General features: G+C 43.7%; 1 protein-coding gene across 2 annotated transcripts in view; it reads left to right on the forward strand.

Moving 5' to 3' along the window:
* Positions 1–14607, forward strand: part of zswim8 (zinc finger, SWIM-type containing 8) — a 425535-nt gene that overhangs the window by 330213 nt on the left and 80715 nt on the right. The gene's annotated exons all lie outside the window — the stretch shown is intronic.

Genomic DNA, 14607 nt, shown 5'->3' on the forward strand with positions numbered 1-14607 from the left:
GGTATCACACTCTAATCAGCTAATTACTCAAAACACCTGCAAAGGTTTCCTGAGCCTTTAAATTGTCTCTCAGTCTGGTTCAGTTGGGTACACAATCACAGGGAAGACTGCTGGCTTGGCAGATGTGCAGAAGACAGTCATTGACACCCTCCACAAGAAGGGTAAGCCACAAAAGATCGTTGCTAAAGAAGCTGGTTGTTCACAAAGTGCTATATCCAAGCATATTAGTAGAAGGTTGAGTGGAAGGAAAAAGTGTGGTAGGAAAAGGTGCACAAGGAATAGGGATAACCGCAGCCTTGAGAGAATTGGAACAAGATGAACAAGACCTCCAACTGACCTGTCCCCCTTTGCATTCCTTCAGGAGAAATGGAGTCGTAAAACATCCCAACTTTTAAGAGTTATTGACCATTTGGACTGTTTACAGGGAAGTGTTAATTCAGAGAGAGATGGGATGTCTGGCTTGGAGCACCTTCCCCCATTCATTCAGGGGAGCAGGAGACAGACAGATCAACTTCAAAGGTTACCTTTCACCCAGGGGCGGGGCTACGGGTGGGCATGGGCGTACGCCCGCCCAGATTGACAGCTTGCCCGCCCAGTCAGAAATTCAAATTAAAAAAAAAATTAAATAAAACGATTTTCATAGTTATGTCCCATATTATTAAAAACTCACTTGTTTGGGTCTCTGGTGCTGCCACACATATACAAAGTGTGAAACAAGACCGTCCGCGCTTTTTTGAGTGAGATACAGATCTCTGTCAGCACCCTGCCTACAGCTTCCATACCAGCCATTTGAATTCGGCGCCACCTTCTCACAGATCCGCTGTTAGGTTATCGAAAGCACGGTGTTATGAATCATGTCCAGGCGTTGTTCTGTTATTGGCTGTAAAGAGGAGCACAAATCGCTCCATCGGCTCCCAGCCGACAGAAGAGCACCGTGGACTGAATTCATTTTTGAAGGCAAGGAGGTGCGTGCCATGAACTCTTTTTTTTTTTTTTTTCATTAATAGTAAAGGTGCATAAACTGCGTTCACATGTGTTTCCTCCACTCCAGCCATCCACTTCGTTCAAGACGACAAGACGATTTCTCTTCCTTCCTTCAAACTCCATTTAAACTGCATGTTTAACAGCCCAGTTTAATAATAAGAATAATAATAATAATAATAATCATCATCATCATCGGGGATTAAGCCCCAAACCCCCTATTAGGTAGGTGCTGAACACTTTCTAGCATAACACAGTAGTGATGTGTCGGTCGTGTGTCGGTTTGAAGTAAACGATTGGAGCCAGAGAGCAAGCCGCTTTGGGCTTTTTTTTTGTTTTGTTTTCGTATTTTTCTCGACCTTTTTTTTTTTCATTCAAGCCGCACGTGATGGTCAAATACTTGATGTGTGGTGGCTTCAGTGTGTGTGTGTGCGCACAATAAGGTGTGTGTGTGCACGCGCGCGCACACACACACCTTATCAATTTTGGCGAAGTGGTGATCAGGCCCGCCCAGACTTAATCCACGCCCGCTTATCGGTCACGTTCTGCATCCGCCACTGCTTTCACCTAGAGTGTTTTTCATGGAGATGCTAATTCTTTCTTTACAGCTAGATAAAGACGATAAACCCGTCTAAATGGATGATTGCCGGGCCTCAGAGGAACCTCCAAAATCAGATATTACTGACAGGTTGTAAATCAGACATTCCTGTAGCAAACTGTTTTTGTGTGCTTGTGTTCCTTCTTTTTTATCCCACCAGGATAATGCAATCTAAATGTTTGATTCAACTTTGGATGTTCTTACAGTACTAAATTCATAATCTGTATGATATCAATGCTTTTCAATGCAGTTGTCCACATGCGCCGACCGTGCGTGTAGCCTGTTGCAGTCGCTCCTGTTGTTTTCTTAGTTTTACAATTTTTTTTGCTCTATTCTTTATTATTACCACTTGTATTTTTATGACCATCATCTTGAAGCTGTGCCCTCTCCAAACATGTTGGCCAAGAGAGTTTCAGTCTGTTTCTTTGCTTTGGAATTGCTACTCTCACTGGGACACAGCACCAATGCGCAGCGACTTCATGGCCACATTGTTTACTCCAGAGATCAGGTGATCATGCTGACGCCGGCCAGCTTGTTGGCCAGAACATCAGAGATCCTCGCTGAAATCTGGAGGAAAACACACAGAGAATGCAGGGGAGGACAGAAACAGAGGAGGAAAAGAGCTGGGTCGAGACAACGGAGGTTTATGGAGAAGAGGAGATATAAGCCGTGTCTCCCCTCTCTCATCATGGGCAACGTGAGGTCGCTGGCAAATAAGGCGGATAAGCTAACAGCACTCGCCAGGGGTCAGAGGGAGTACTGGCAGTGTAGTCTGATGTGTTTTACAGAGACACAGTTGCACCAGGACATAAACAATGACAATGTCTCCATCAGTGGCTTTCAGGCTGTTCGGGCTGACCGGGATTGCACCGAGAGCGGTAAGCGTAAAGGAGGGGGGCTCGTCGTTCTAGTCAACAACCGATGGTGTAATCCTGGTCACATTTCCATCAAGGAACGTATCTGTTGCCTGGACATTGAACTGTTGGCTGTTGGGCTCAGGCCATATTATTTGCCCAGGGAGTTTTCACATGCCATTATCGTTGCTGTTTACATCCCCCCCTCTGCCAACCCGACATTGGCATGTGATGTCAATTCACTCCGCCATAGCCCGTCTGCAAACTCAACACCCGAGTGCATTCATCACCATCTCGGGTGACTTCAACCATGTCATCATGGCAACAACACTGCCCAATTTCACTCAGTATGTGAGCTGTCCTACAAGAGAGGAGAGAATCCTGGACTTGCTGTATGCTAACGCCAAGGATGCATACAGCTGCTCCCCCCTCTGGGCAGGTCAGACCACAACCTTGTGCACCTCAATCCCTGTTATGTGTCTCTGGTGAAGAGTCAGCATGCGACCAGAAGGACAGTAAAGAGATGGTCAGAGGAGACATACGAGACACTGCAGGGCTGTTTTGAGGTGACAGACTGGCAGGCACTCTGTGAGCTGCATGGGGAGAACATTGATGGGCTCACAGAGTGCACCACCGACTATATCACTTTCTGTGTGGACTCCACTGTCCCAGCCAGGACTGTCCATTGTTATCCAAGTAACAAGCCGTGGCTGACAAAGGACATCAAAGTCATCCTCAACAAGAGGAAGAGGGCTTTCAGAGCTGGTAACAGGGAGAAGGTGAGAACAATACAGGGGGAACTGAAGGTGAAAACCAGGGAGACTAAGGAGAAATATGAGGACCATCACTGGCTTCAGAACAACCAACAACAGAGAAGTTGAAGGCAGCGTTGACGGCCAATGAACTGAATCTGTTTTTTTTTTTTGTTTTTTTTTAATTTGACATTGCAAGCATGGCTCAACCCCCCTCCGACTCCTCTGCGGCCTGTCCTGGACGACCACCATCAACCACCCCCCCCCCCCCCCCCCCCATACCCCTTCATACTCCTGTGTGAGCCCTCTTCATACCTCTTCCTTTGGCTGCCAGACTGACTGCACTCTCCAACCTAAGGACTACACCCCTCCCCCACCTGTCACCTCCACAATGTGCTTCACTGCTAACCAGGTGAGAAGACAACTGATGAGACTCCACTCAAACAAGGCTCCAGGCCCTGATGATGTCAGCCCCAGGGTGCTCAAAGCATGTGCCCCCCAGCTGTGTGGAGTTCTTCACCATGTCTTCAACATGAGCCTAAGTCTCCAGAGGGTCCCCATGCTGTGGAAGACGTCCTGGCTCATTTCTGTGCCAAAGATGCCATGGCCTGGGGCCTCCAAGGACTACAGACCTGTGGCATTGACCTCCCACATCATGAAGACCCTGGAAAGACTTGTCCTGGAGCAGCTCCGACCCATGGTCAAGCCACTCTTGGACCCCCTCCAGTTTGCCTATCAGCCCCGACTTGGAGTTGAGGACGTCATCATCTACCGACTCAACTGTGTCTATGCCCACCTGGACAAGCCGGCGAGCACTGTGAGGGTTATGCTTTTTGACTTCTCCAGTGCTCTCTACAGGAAGGGCCAGAGTCGTTTCTATTTTCTGAGGCGACTGAGGTCCCTTAACATCTGCCGGACTATGCTCAGGATTTTCTATGAGTCTGGGGTGGCTAGTGCTATTCTCTATGGTGTTGTGTGCTGGGGCAGCAGACTCAAGATGGTGGACGCCAACAGACTGAACAAACTGATCCGCAAGGCCAATGACGTTGTGGGAATAAGCTACAGACTATCCTGGACAACATCACACCCACCTATTAGTGCTGTCAATCAATTAAAATATTTAATCGTAATTAATGTCATGGATGTCATAGTTAACTCGCAATTAATTGCAAAAATCTTGCACATTTTTATCTATTCTAAATGTCCCTTGAATTATCATTGTAATACTCTTATCAACATGGAAAAGTGGATAGGCTTGCTTTGTGCAAATGTTTTTTATTGAAAACAACATGTATTCTTATTTCACACTAACATTCTCACTTTGACCAGTCATTCACATATGAAGCAAAATTTCACACAATTTAACAATGTCAATAAACATAGTGCAGTTAAACCATGGCTTACACTTTCCTTTCTTAACTTTCCTTTGAACATACTAGCAGCCTGGTTTTGACAAGGAGGCGGCGGAGAATTCGCATTAGCTGTGTGTTTGGCCATCAAGTGGTATTTCAGACTGGATGTGCTACGGTGATAACTCACACCGACAATACACACAGATAACTTTGGTCTTGTCAGTCGAACCATCTGGCAACTTTTTGAAACTAAACCTTCCATTCAGAATCTTGTTCGCATCCATTTCGCCATTTCACGCTTGATATCCACACAAACCGGTAGCCTACTCCTTTACAGCTCGCGAGCAGGCAAGACCAAACATGCGTGTGGGGCGTGCCAATTGTTTTGTTTCCGGTTTACAACCGGATCCTGTAGCTTTTCTAACGTTACTAGCAGTGGCCACAGCTTATAAAAAACTACAAGTTCACTCGGTCACACAGAATGTTAATCTCACGATAAAAAATAATGATGCTGTTAAAATTGATTTGCCTTAACGCGATATCTCTTCCGGAAAGAAGAAAAGAGATGAAGAAGATAGAAGCGATACTGGAATAGAAAGAAGAGATAAACATGTAGTGCAATTAAAGAGAAAAAAATGCCTATATATATATAAAAAATGCCTATAAATATATATATATATAGGCATTTTTTTTCGCATTTAATTTTTATCTCTTCTTCATCTCTTCTACATCTATTCTTGTAAGGAGCACCTGTAACAAAAACAATTTCCCCCGGGAATCAATGAAGTATTTCAGATTCTGATTGCCGTGTTTCTAGCTTATAAAATGGCAAAACTATGATCCAAATATAATTACTAGTGCTCAATATATAAGCTGACGGTCCTTATTTCTTTGTTCTATTAGTTATCATATATGTTAGTAAGAATGTTGTCATTATTTATCAAAAGTTGTCTGACACATGTTGAAATGTCTTTGAAAATTGATATATGTGATTGACCATAGTGAGAAGCAGATGAGTCCATCGCACCCAATCATTAGTTAATGTTCTCTCTCTGTAAGATGAAATCACAGCGTTCACTGGTAAATCATTCTATATGTGCGAAGATCATCGTGGAGCTATAGTCCCTGCAGCGTGAGGCAGACGCTCGCTTAGTATTCTCTCAGTATTCTGTTAGTCTTCGCTTACTCTCTCTTAGTTGATTCTTAGTTGTTGTTTCCTATTATGTTTTTGTTACTCTCACATTTTTACTTTGTCTTTGATTTATACCTCAAGTTGAGTTTATACACGTCTTGACTCTTTTATTCAGAAAAACATTTTTCTAGTTTTTCAATCTTCGTGCAACTTTAATTTAAGTTAAAACCTAATCATGTAATAATATTTTTGGAGACATTTTCGACGAGGCGATGAAAGTAGTCTTAATCTTATTATTAACCTAAAAGTTTTGCTGTACAACTGCCAAACTCTTTGTATTGAAGTCCTGCAGCCAGCCTTAACCCATCTGTCTGGGTCGAAAGTCGTTCTGCGCCTGTTGCCAACACCGGAGGTCCAGACACCTGAATTATCTCTGTCCAAGATTGGCTCAGCACCGCAGTTCGACTGGCTCTCCCTGTTGGACCGCAGAGCAGACCAGAGACACGAGTGACAGCCTGGGGCCCCTTCGCGTCAGTTCAGAGCAGAGATCCACCAGAGCGTCACTGCCTGAAAAGTAGGCATTTATGCGGTTGTGAACAAAGAGTTGGTGTCTTAAGGCTATAACAATCTCAATTCTCATGAAACTGGCTTAGCCATTCATTCAAGAAATTAACATTACGTTTGCGTCCCCATTTTTCCTTAAAACTACTTTTTGCTATTGTCAAACTCCACTGCATGAAAAGTAGCATTTCCGTCAATCATCGTCACTGTATATTGCAGTGGAAGTTCTCTCAGCCCCTGTGACCGTGAGGTGTTAAAGTGCAAATGTAAATGCTGCAAGCTATACAAATGCAAAGTCGGATTGTGTGTGTGTGTGTGTGTGTGTGTGTGTGTGTGTGTGTGTGTGAGAATACAAAGATTTTTTTTCATGAGGATTTAAAAGTGTGTTTAAATAATTTTATAGGTTACATACAGGATAAGTGTCCTGACTCTCAAAAGCCTTTCATTTTCCACTTAAATCAAATTGTGAAAATTAAAGCATCTACTGTTCTTGGACACATCACAATTTTCGCATTTTGCCACCACAACACCAGATGAAAAATGGTTGTGTGATTAGCTTGCAAAATTCCAGCAGGGTAAGTCCACTGCTGATTCTTTAAGTAGGAATAAAAAGGGAACACACCAAATTAACTTTTCTGTTTTTAATTTTCGATGATGTCAAACAGTTTAAAGAAGTTTACATGTTTTATAAAATATGCAGGTACAAAAATAGAAAATCAAAATACCTAGCAAAATCACAGCATGTCTTTCTTTTTACACAACAAAAATTGTCTCGTGAGAAATTCCGAGAGTGCAACCCCGCATATGATTGGACACCTCCTCTGACGCAATGACGTCGGCAGAAAACGACCTTGGCGCGTCTGTGAACATTGTGACCAGGAACTCTCTAAGATGCATTATTATGAGCTTAGAAAATGCTATTTTATCAATGGAGTTTGGATCAGAAATGTTAGGTTAGGGTCCTGATAAATTTTAACTCTGTTCATACAATGGCCGGATGGTGTCTTCCTTTTCACCCCAAAAGGCACTCTGTGACTAGAGGACGGCCTGGCTGCGGAGCGACCATATCCAGAAAGTCCAAACAATTTAGAGAAGAGACTGCTGAGTGCCTTCAGTTGATTGTCTCGGCAGGTAACACAGCTGATCATGCAATTGGCGAGGAGAAATGGCCGAGATAAAAGCCAGACCAGAAGAGGAAGGGACGGGTGCAAGTTGCAGTCAGTAACATTAGCATTTAATACTACATTGTGCAGTTTTTAGGCCACCAAACCTTTATTATTCTTATTGCACTACGTTCCCAACGTTTGGTAACCGTTCACGTTACATTTAACATTACAATGTATTTTTGTATTTTAAAGGAAAAGGTGCGGCGTCTGCACAATAGTGACGGAAACAACAGGCGATATGAACCTGAGCAGGGGTAAGTGATAGTTTCCTCCTACAATGTAACATTGTTTTCCGTCAGCGTCCACGTGCATTTCTCTCTGAGCGAGCTAAAGTCCATTACACGTTCGGTTTGCTGCGGGGCAAGGCGTTGGTTTGGGCAGAGGCACTTAACTCGTCCGTGGACATTAGCTCGCTCGCTTTCTCAGAGTTTGAGAGGAGGCTGAGACTAGTGTTTGACCACCCCGACCACGCTGGTAATGCCTCAAGCCGGTTGTTTCGGCTAACACAGGTTACCCAAATGGCTGCAGATTACGCTGTAGATTTCCTCACCATTGCAGCTGACGCTGGGTGGAATGACACCACGCTTCAGGGAGTGTTTTTACATGGACTGTCTGAGTCGCTACAGGAGGAGATCGCCACGAGGGAAAAGCCCACGGATCTCCACGCTCTGGTCGACCTTGTGGTGCAGATCGACAACCGATTGAGAGAGCAGGCTTGGCGACGAACAACACGATCCTCTGCGAGGTCTCCACCACGCTGGTGAGGAGCAGCGCAAGTCCTCCCTGAGCCTGGAACTAATTGTCTGCTCACCTCTCCTCCCCGGCCGACAGAGAAGGAGGAGCCCATGCAACTGGGAAAAGCTCGGTTATCCTCAGCTGAGCGCAGCCGCAGGATCAGAGTGGGTGAGTGTGTTTACTGTGGACGAACGGGTCATGATCTACCTGCCTGCCCTATTCGACCAAAAGAGTCGGCTCGTCAGTAGATCTGGGGGTACTGACGAGCCCAGTCTCTCCTGGCTTGAACTTCCTCAAACCTCGCAAATTCCTATCCCCTGCTTCACTCTGTGTGGGGAAAGAGGTGCAATCTGTTCTGGCTCACATAGACTCAGGCGCAGAGGAAAATCTGCTGGATGAGCGCATGGCAGCGGACATAGGCTGTCAGCTGGAGGAGTTGGAGGAGCCCATTAAGGCTTACGCTCTTGACGGCAAGGTCATGACCAAGGTAACTCACCGCACCACACCCATCCGGATGATTGTGTCAGGCAACCACCATGAGGAGATATCGCTCCTTATTGTTCGTTCACCGCACTCACCCTTAGTTTTGGGACATCCATGGCTACATTTACACAACCCACACATTGACTGGAGCCAAGGAAGATTGTGGGTTGGAGTTCTCAATGTCATGCTCATTGCCTTCTTCCAGCCCTTCCTCCATCAGGGGGAGCCGCTGGGAGTTTGAGTTTGGAGTCTCACTAACGCTCCTGCCATTTTTCAGGCCCTAATCAGTGATGTGCTCAGGGACTTCCTTAACCGGTTGGTGTTTATCTACCTGGATGACATCCTGATTTTCTCCTAGTCTGTGGAGGAACACCAAGACCACGTCCAGCAGGTGCTCTCCGCCTGTTGGAGAACCGCCTGTTCGTGAAGGCGGAGAAATGTGAATTTCACACTAACATGGTGTCTTTCCTACGATTCATCATCCAGGGCGGCAACCTGAAGGCAGATCCTGAAAAGATCAGGGCAGTGGCAGAGTGGCTGGTCCCAGAGACCCGGAGAGAGCTACAGCGTTTTCTGGGTTTCGCCAATTTCTACCGCAGGTTTGTCCGGGACTACAGCAAAATAGCCGTTCCAGTGACCAAGTTAACTTCCTCAAAAGTGAAGTTTAACTGGTCAGCAGAGGCTGACAAACTGTCACCTACACACCCAAAAGGTGTTTGTCAGGTTGAACCCCCAAGAGGTATGCAGGAGGAATGTACCCGTGTCGTGGAATTTGAAGGCCAAATGAATGATCCACAACAGGCCAGAAATAGTCAAATTCAGCTGTCTGAGAAAAGTGCTCAAAAAGGATCTGCAGGAGTCAGGGTCCGAGATGCAAACACTTTATTGCCGCGACAACAAAGGGAGAGATATCCAGAAACACACAAGGTGTAACTCTGAAGAAGTCTCTCACCTACAATGGTCAGTGCTCTGTCTTTTATACAGTTCTGCTGAAGGTATTCCCCGCCCTTGGGGCATCTTTTCTTTTTTTCTAGGCTCTTCTATTTTTTACACCATTAGGTACTTTTTGGCTGCTATCTCCTCTTTTCTCCTCTCTATTCCTCTAATTTTAAACCATTAGTTTTGACTTTTCATGGGCTCTGTTTTTTAAGAATAACATCAAATTACAGTTTATTATCATGGTTGCATGTAAGCATAAGGACATGTCACATAGAGAATGTATTAAAAATACAGCAAAGTATATTAAATCATCCCAAACCATTATTCGTTAAAGCACAGTAAATCATAGTTATGATTATAAGACCATTTAGTTCTTTCATGATTATAACAAATGTCAAACATGGATTAAATACAGTAAGGTTATGTAAGGACATGCAGGGTTATATTAGGTCACAATCATCCTGGTCTGAAACTAGTCAGAACCGGCGAAGACAGCTGTCGGGACACCTGCAAGGCCATGGAAAACCCCGAAGATTCATGGTACAGGTGCCCTGCCCTCATATTTTTAGCTGCACAGTGTCACTGTTGCACATCACCATATCTGCACAGCAACCTCTCTTCTTATCTTTGCACTGTGTCATCTTGACCTTTTATGCGCTCTTCCTTCACTCAAGCAAACAAGCAATCAATTTCTACTATCATATCAGGCTCCACAGAGCTACTACTATTGTTCACCATTAGCTACAGTGTTATACTTGATTCTTCACATATCTGATAGAAAAATTATACTACACCCGTCACAGCACAGATGACTAGTTGGAGTGAGCTGGAACAGACAGACAGATACAACCCACATGTTGCAGCAGTTACAGAAGTTCACTATCACACAGAATTAAGTGGACACAATAGAACGGTTTATTGGTAGTCTGTTCAGCATTGGACTCTTGTCAGTTAACACTGTGAGTTTGGCTACGGTCAAATGACAAGAATATGTCCATGACAGACATGACGTGCAACTAGGGACGATGATGTTTTATTCATACATCAGTTATTCTACTTAGTGATCAAAAATGTTTGTTAATAAGCATGTAGTCCATTTTATTAAGACAAACCATTGTTGTTTTAATGTTTTGCAGCCAATCATTAATTTTATGTAATATTTCTGTACTCCCTTATTTTAATTAACTCTGAATGTTCTTTATATTCTCCAGATAATTATACATATTCATCTAGTCCTAAAAGAAGTCCATGTTGGTAGGAAATGATGTTTGTTTATATTTGTGTTTTACTTTTATGTTTCTGAAATGTTCTTATTGAAAAGAGTCCTAATTGTCCCAATGGTGTGAGGGTCAACAGCTCTTAGGTAATAGGCAACTACTTTATATGATAGGAGTGCTTTAGGTATGTTTAAGAAGGTTTTATTATTATTATGCATGCCAATATACTCGTTTGATTCTCTTTCACTAGTTAGTTGTATTTATGTCAAATGAAAAACCATGCTTTCTGTATTTGCTAAATAATCTACATAAGGGAATTACACAAATTTTGTTCCGTTATGTTCATTGATAACCTTTAACCCTGGAACGATGGATCACCCGACAGAATAAGAGCCACCTCTACTGGTGGTTTAAAAACCCACTGGTAGGCTCCAAGGTAAGGGCAACTTCTACTCGCGGTTTAAAAACCCACTGGTAGACGTATGTAAGTAAAGACATAAGCTAATGTTTAGATTTAAGTATCCAATGGAATCTTCGCACATTCCAGTGGTAGGCATACAATTGACAAATTTTGGAGTGGGAGAATAGATTGGTGTTAGAAACATGATACACTGGGGTATTTTTACATCTGGGTGGAGAGGATATCTTTAGGAATTTGTGTGGTGCTATAATGATTCACTTGTACTGCTCATTAACTTCTCCTTGCTGTCAAGCCTGCCCTAAATACTGCTGCTTAAAACATCTTCAATACAAGGCCTATTTTGTCTGCCAAAATCACTTACCCAGAATAAATAGAGATTCTCTTCACAACTACAAGTGCTGTATGAGTAATCTTGCTCTCAAAAGAAAGCTAAGACAAATGAGATTACTACAGAAGTCAGAATCAAGATATGTGTTACTGTGTCAGAGTAAATTCATCTGGAACACAGTAGAAAATTTTAATTTGTATCTCCGCCTGAAAACAACAACAACAACAAAAAAAAACATTATTTATTGCGAAAACCACCTTTGAATCATGGGATAGTAGCCAAATTCATCTAGGAATTAGTAAAGTAATATCTGATGAAAAATCTGTGCAAAACTAATTGCTAAAAAATGAACCTGAGCAGTTTTACAGATGTTATAACACAGGTATGTCCAGGTGGCCATTTGGTCACATTTGGGCACCATACATCTATCTAATCCAAGTATATGGAGAACCTCCTCTGTCCTCTTTTTTCTGCTTGCCATTGTTCTTATCTCTCACAAAATGACAAAATGCAAGTAAAAACAGTAAAAGAACCCCTCGGACCTGGTCAGCAGTGTCCATCTGTCAACCCATTGGTTGATTTGGATGATCGACACCTCTATCGACCAGTCACAGTCAAGAGAATCGAGGGGCAGCACCCAAATTCACCTTAGAAACACCCATGACGATCCAGATGGAAGTAATCCCAGCAACAGTGTTGGGAAAGTTCACTTTCTAAACAAACTAGTTAAAAGTTCAGTTCACAGATTTTAAAACGAACTAGTTGCTGCGAGCTATTATTTTTCAAAATTATTGCCACAGCCTTGATGACGCATGCGGCGGTGCAACACTGGTGGCTGGTGTTGCCAGATTAGGTGTTTTTCCGCTACATATTAAGGCCTGTTTAAGGTGTGTTTTAGCCGGGTTTTTGCCTGGAAGACTCTAAATCTGGCAGTTAAACTGAGAGAGCGTGCTGTTCACAGACACCAGAATGAACAAGTTCATGGTAATGTTCATCAGGCAGTAACACAGTACGTTCAGTTCACGTTTGCCCAAAATATGAACAAATTCATGAACTGTCATTCAATGAATACGTTCAGGCTCAACACTGCCCACCGATAGTATATTGAAGAGCGCGCCTTCCACCCTAGAAACCCCCTCCTCTTTATGTAAACATCCAGAATTGTGATTCATGTCAAACTAACACAGTCGCAATGGTGAGGCAGATATCTTCATGATCAGCGTAGTCTCTGCTTCCATATTATACCATGCTTATGTGGTTTGCTTGAAGTAGTGAAATTAGCAGAAGCACGAAAGTGTATATGCTATTTTCGTTTTTTGTTACATTCCCATATAATTTCTTGCGGTTTGAATTATGTTTCGTTTGGGTGGTGCTTGGTAGAGACTTTTAGCTGAGTTTCTCCCCGTCATTCTCGTATGCTACAAGTTAGGATTGGTGCTTCCTAGCATGAGCATTCATCGTCCGTACTGTGCGCATCTCACGCATCCCCCCAGAGTAATTAGATTTTCCCTTGTTGAACCATTTCTTCTCTCTTTCAGTAGTCCGTCCTTGTCCTGGCACTCTTTCATATCTCCCTGTATCTGGCCATGTAGTTATGGTCATTTTGCATGCAAATCATCTTGACTGTAAAGTGTTGCCACTCAGAAATCTTTTTCCATGCCTGAGATGTTATCCAGTCTTTCTCATTCCTTAGCTTAAAGCCCAAAACTTTGGTGGCTGACTCAACATAGGTTGTTTTAAATGAGTCCCACTGGGTCTTTATGTCATCAGTCTCATCAGTCAGTTGGAGGATGAAGGAGCTAGGATGGGTGTTGAGGAGAGTGATGGACTTGGGGAAAAACTGTTCAGGTGTCTAGTAGTCCTAGTACTGATGAAGCAAAACCTGCACCTGTGCTTTCGGAAAAGGCAATGAGCCAGGTGTGATGGGTCCTATTGGTCTGGTATCATACAGAATGCTCACAGGCACTTGATCCTGTCCTGTTAGCTGCCTGGCTGTTTGCATGATGCACAGGCAGAGGATGCGGGGTGTCACACAGTGATAAAGGATGTGAAGACACACTCAGTAATGGCTCTGTAAAACTAGGCACAAACTTTCTGGAGCAGGCTGAGGAAGAACATACTTTGGTGAGTTTGTATGATGACAGCAGATAAATGTGTCTCCCATCTCAGGTTGCTAGTGATTGTGAAACATAACAGACCCCATGCATGCTTTATTTGCATGCATGCTATATTTTCAGATTGCATGTCAGCCATAGAAGCTGTCTGACAGGTAGAAACATATGCACGAGACATGTGACATCTGCAGATCTAGTATATAGATGACGGTCAACAAGAGTTCTTGTGTATGATTGTCAGGCAGCAAGTATATGTAACTATTAGAGGCCTAAGGGCCCTTGTTCCATGTACAACCTAGTTTTTTTCACAATTCTGTTTAAAGATGATACATTGTCAATGGATAAGTCAATGGAGAATTGGAAGCTAGTAGAAGATTCCCTAAAATAGACAAAAGGAGTGGTATTCTTTAAATAGACCCTCCAGTGGGGGAAACTTACCAGGGAATATAAGGCAAGGTTTTCCGATTTAGTTTCATTTTCTTTGTTCATGAATCAGCATTGGTTTTCTGTATTTTGCTGAATTTACAGTAAATCTTGGAGTTGCACCAGACTCAGGGTTCTATTTTTGATTCCGCCGCGGGCGCAGCACAAAGTCAGGTCCGCTTCGGTGATGGGGCGTAACGGCGCAGACTTTGGTATTTTCGTGCACTGCGCTGCTGGCACAACTACCCCCCCAACTTGGAAGGAGGGAGGGGAGAAGGCGTGGAGTAGGTTTGACACAGCCAAGTCCAATCTTCACCGATCACACCAGCTCCTCGTCTCACCTTTAAAAACGCCGCTGGTGAGGCGCATGGCAAGTTTCGAGGATGACTGAGCCCGCGCAGGAAACTGTCTGATACCCAAACTTCTCCCAGGAGGAGACTGACCTTCTGGTCCGGGAGGTCCAGGCTCGCAGTGGCCGTATTTACGGCCTTGTAAAATTTATTTCAATATTGTCTATCTGTTTAGTGTGGACAGTTATTGATCGTCAGATG

This window comes from Chaetodon trifascialis, chromosome 13 (assembly GCF_039877785.1).
Source record: "Chaetodon trifascialis isolate fChaTrf1 chromosome 13, fChaTrf1.hap1, whole genome shotgun sequence".
Lineage (NCBI taxonomy): Eukaryota > Metazoa > Chordata > Actinopteri > Chaetodontiformes > Chaetodontidae > Chaetodon > Chaetodon trifascialis.